This window comes from Lathyrus oleraceus, chromosome 5, assembly GCF_024323335.1.
Source record: "Lathyrus oleraceus cultivar Zhongwan6 chromosome 5, CAAS_Psat_ZW6_1.0, whole genome shotgun sequence".
Lineage (NCBI taxonomy): Eukaryota > Viridiplantae > Streptophyta > Magnoliopsida > Fabales > Fabaceae > Lathyrus > Lathyrus oleraceus.
In genome coordinates this window covers 416196128-416201327 of record NC_066583.1, presented here as the reverse complement: position 1 = coordinate 416201327, position 5200 = coordinate 416196128, and the positions used below count along the sequence as shown (strand labels likewise).

The 5200-nt window shown below is 31.8% G+C and overlaps 1 long non-coding RNA gene across 2 annotated transcripts; it reads right to left on the bottom strand.

Moving 5' to 3' along the window:
- Window positions 1-712: 712 nt before the first annotated feature.
- LOC127085170 (uncharacterized) lies at window positions 713-3070 on the bottom strand. 2 transcript variants are annotated; one of them, XR_007788974.1, is made up of 3 exons: window positions 2678-3070; window positions 1500-1574; window positions 713-1079 (listed from the first exon to the last, which is right to left on the bottom strand). It is a non-coding gene; the product is annotated as an uncharacterized LOC127085170 (long non-coding RNA). The 2 variants fall into 2 exon arrangements; XR_007788973.1 differs by lacking the exon at window positions 1500-1574.
- Between the last annotated feature and the right edge of the window lie 2130 nt (window positions 3071-5200).

Sequence of the window (5200 nt, the reverse complement as noted above, 5' to 3'; positions counted from 1 at the left end):
ATGATTAATTATTTCATTACTATTTTCCTTGAGTAAAATTTGGTTTCAATTGAATAATGATCCTTGCATCCATTGCATTCAAGAAGTAAGAAATTCAAATTTAAATGATCCAAAATGGAGGGAAAAGTCTTATTACTTAAGAGTGTGTTTGGAGGAGGCAATTGAGAATTTTTAGGGAATTTTAAATTTTAAATAAATCAAATAATTCAATTGAAATTATTCATTTTTAAAATCTTTTTTTGGATGGAGTATTAAAATGATCCATTATTAAATTTTGGGAGACATTTTTATAAATTTTAAAACTTTTGGGTTAATTTTAAAATATAAAAAATAGAGACTAATTTGCAAATTTTGCAAATTTAAAGGGACTGAGTTGTAAAATTTGAAAATCATTAGGGACTTGTTTTTTAGAAATTTTTGGAGGTGAATTTGAATTTTTCATAAAATATGAGGACCATCTTGCAAAATTTTAAAAAATAATAATAAACAATTTAACATTCGTATTATAGAGTGAAAAAACAATTTGAAATTCTTTAATTTTTGGTGTCATTTTAAATTCCTTAAATTTAACATGAATAAAACTCCATAAATTTACATCATTTTAACAATTCTCCATATTTTTTTATCCAAACAATGAATTTTGGTCAAGTTATTTCAAATTCCCTCAAAAAAATTACTTTCCCTCATTGACATGCTTTATCCAAACACACTCTAAATGATAAGTTACAAGTCATTTACAAGTCAAAGTGCAAAAGTTCAAATACAAGTTACAAGGCTATTGCAAAATTACAAAGAAATTACACTTTTTTTTATACAATTGACTTTTGGTCAACTATTAACTTTTGATCAAATAGTTGACCAAGCCTTGGCCTGAGTTTGACCTAATCCTAAATCTACCTTAGATCTATTCTTCTTCAACTTCATGTCCATCATGATCCTAAATGTCACCAATATTCATGATCATTGCTTCATGTGTAACCAAGTGTACTTCATACCCATGATGCATACTCTATGTTCAACCTTATGCCATTACCAAACTTCATTACATGTCCAAAGCTTGCACATCAGGTTGCATTAAACTGCGCCAGAGCACATAAACATCAAAACCACATCATCATCATATTGCCAAAATGATAGATCGTGGCAGTCTAAATAGTCCTTCAAACCAAACATAATGCACACCCAAAGCATACCTAAACATTTATCAAGCTCCAAATGTAGCCTAACACAATATCACATAACAAAATGATACACCAGATATCCAAAATGTTTTATCCAAAACAAGAAATGTTCATGCTAAATGATCCAAACCTATACATCCAACCTAGGGACATCTGCCATGCCATGTCCACATAATTCAATCATAGCTCACACAAATATAACACACAAGAGTCATGACTTAAGATTCTTAAACATATTAAATACATCATGAACATACGTCCATGTACATATCAAAACATAAAGCATGCTACAAATACAAGTCAGTGCATGATGCTTACATGAACAAGATGTATACCCAACACAAGATTGACCAAGCATATCTCAGTTCATACACCATTTGGCCTGCATAACCGCTGTACCAGACTTACAAAAATTAGATACAAGCATCACCATCATTATCACTCAATGCAATGCAGACATAAAACTACATTATCCTAACAGTTCACACAACAAAAATTATCATACATTTATTTTCATCACCATAAAAATCCAAAGTCATCATTCAATTGTCATAGCAGTTTTTTTTACCTAAGTTAACTCATCTAACCCTAAGCTAACTGTCAAAATTTAGTTAATAACTAATCCAATTACCTAACTAACCCCACCTCTAATTGTTGCAACTTCCCAACTGTCAAATAACCAACATTTTACAAACTTAAGTACCGCTAATCAGTTAACTAAACCTACCATCTAACTGAGTTTATCAAACTGACCAAACAGTTAACTGTCAACTAACCTTGAAACAAACCCTAACTAACTCTAAAACTGTCAGTGGCACGTGTCCCACAATAATTACCAAACTGCCATGCATCTCAAAATTCCCTCAAAAGTTAGTTTTAAACCTCTAACTAATTCCCAACCTCTCAACAAGCATATTTTCCATCCATTTTCAACTGAATTCAGTGTAAAACAAACACAATTCATTCAAGTTATTCACTCCAACAAAATCATAATCTAACTAACTCATCAATCATCCTCCACCCTTGATTCATTCTTCCCATGGATCACCATCTAAGAGCTATGACCCATTCATTCCTAACTGTTTGTAACTAACATATCCCTCTCAAATTTCATCTTCATTCATATATATAAACCCTACTTCTCTTACTTCAGAAAAGAGACACATTCAACCTATCAAAACTCTGCCAAATTCTCACCCTAACCTCTCAAACTCACTATAAAGCTCTCAATCCACCATTGATCAGAGCTTCACATTGAAGCTCTGAATCAATAGAACCAGACTTCAACTCTCCATACATTCAACTCTTGCCTATATTGTTCATCATCATCCATGCAAAGTTCATACCTCTAATCCTAATTCCATATCTCCTACCAATATCATCATTAATCATTTCCTACATAACTACAGTATTCAACAGAAGTTCAAGGAAAAATCAAAGAGGAAGAAGTAAGAAGAAGGAATTCAAATAAGAGAGCAAATAATTAAAGCTTATACATGGGAATCAAGAATCTCTGGTTTTATTCATCTTCTTCTTCAACTCCTACTTTGACCAGGGAAATCCTCAGCTCTGTGAGTAAGTAAGATTCTTCATCTTTCTTACAAATTGTTGTTATCACCTTGTAAAGCTTGTATTACCAAAGCATAGCCCCAAGGTCTTTCTCTGAATTCATGAATCTTTGCCATTTAATTTTTGTTTAAAATTTCTAGGGTTCTATCTAATTAGGGTATAAAAAAGGGTTTAGGTTGAGTTGTGGGATAATCAAGGGTTAGAAATTGGAAGAGGGAGATGAGACAAGTTTAGTGGTGGTGGTTCATTGTGTTTTGGGCTTCGCTGACGCCGAAGGCCATTTTCTGGCGCAGCGGATCGATTTCAGGTGAGATTTAGAGGATGATATATATATATATATATATATATATATATATATATATATATATATATATATATATATATATATATATATATATATAAAAGAGAGAGAGAATTAATTAATGTAGTTCATCTCCCTTTCCCCCTTCTGAGTTCTCTGATGGGCTTGAAACCAGGCCCAATGGCCTTTTACCTAGTTCACCCTTTCATTGCTGGTACACCCCCATCCTAAAACCATGAATAACAAAATTAACTTTGAGCCATACACATGGGCCTTATGCCTCTTTTGCTACATATCACACCCCCTTTCTTTTCACACCCCCTAACAGAGTATAACTTTATTTATTTATTTTTCTTAGCAAATTCCTTTTTTTAAATATTTTTTTAATACATCAAAAATCATTTATATCATGATTAGGATTAGTCATTAGATTAATTAGGATTTGATCTCCTAAATTAGGGTTAATTTCTACATCTGTTTAGATTAGATTTAATTAGGGATTAAGGTTAATATTATTAACTTTGTTTTTTTTCTTTTTCTTTATCTATTAATTCACAATTCATGATTGCTTACTTGATTATTTTAATGGCATGGCCTATAATCTATTGCATGTTCACTTAGGTTTTTATTCATTAATTGATTTGATTAATTGATTGAATTAAAAAGACTTAGGACTTGTACCATACATATTCCCTTAGGTCAAATACAATTATATTCACTCTAAAAACCTTCGAAAATAGGTAAGATCAATGCGTGACAACATCAAGCTTCATTCCCCATCTTTGGTGCCATATATCTCTTTCTCCATTTAAGACTAAAACCATTTTTGCAAATAAACTTGACTTAATGTCAAATATAAACCATAAAACACTTAACAAATACGATGCGAATTGTACGCCACGAGCCTTAAAAAATGGAGAAGAATGAGAGAGAGCATTCATATCCTTATTTTGAATACCTTTAGATACGGGATGTATGACCCAATTGTTCAAAGTATTCACCTCCATTCATAGAATTTAGTGCAATTCAAATCAAGGAAATTTTCAAATTCGTCTTCAGACTAAAATCAATCACAACCCACATTAAAGACATTTCATAATCTTTCTATCTCCACTCCTTTGGTTTAAACACCACTCATTTGGTTTAAAAACCACTCCTTTGGTTTAAACATCACTTATTTGGTTTAAACACCACTTTTACAATTTCTATCCTTAGTTAAGACACCACTTTGACAATTGCTGTCCTTGGTTAAAACACCACTTTTACAATTTATGTCCTTGATTAAGACACCACTTTTACAATTCCTTGTTCTTGGTTAAGACACCACTTTTTATTCATATCCTTGGTTAAGACACCACTTTCAGTTCTTTGTCCTTGGTTTAAACACCACTTTTACAATTATTTATCCTTGATCCATACCAAACAACAATTTCTTTTTATAAAAGAACTGTTATAATCCATTCCTTAGAAGTTAGACTAACATCTTAGAGCATCCAAATCAGTATCAAATAGCTAACGTCAAAACACTTCTAGGATACGATTATAACACTGTTCCTTAAAATCAACCAACAAATACTTATTTTCTACCATGAACTACGAGCTCTCATTTGTCATTGCACTATGAAAATACGTAGGCACATGATCTCAAAAAATTAGAGAGCACATTAATTATAAACTTATTTTTCCCCTTAATTAAAATCAATCGCAAGTAACCTTTAGATAATAATTCCCAAATACGCAAAAAACAATCAAAATGGTTCCCGTTGAGTACAAAGGATGCGAGAGGTGCTCTTATCTTCCCCTTGCATAATCGACTTTCTTACCCATTTTCTATTCCATTTGTATTTTATTGATATTTTCCCTTTCTCTTAGAATAAATAAAATTCAATGGCGACTCTGTTGTATTTCGACCGTGCGATGCGCTAGAGTATTTTTCGCGGTGCAACAGCTGGAGAGTCTGTCAGGGAGTACCTTAGAAAGTCAAACCTAGTGTTTTTTTGTTTTTGCATGTTTGGGTGTTTATCTTTATTGCGTTACTTGATTTATTTTATTGCATCTTTATTGCTTTTATATATTTATTATATTTTGGATATCCGTTATATTCTCTATTGTGGGTTTGGTTTCATGATCCTATTTGAGAGAAAAGCTC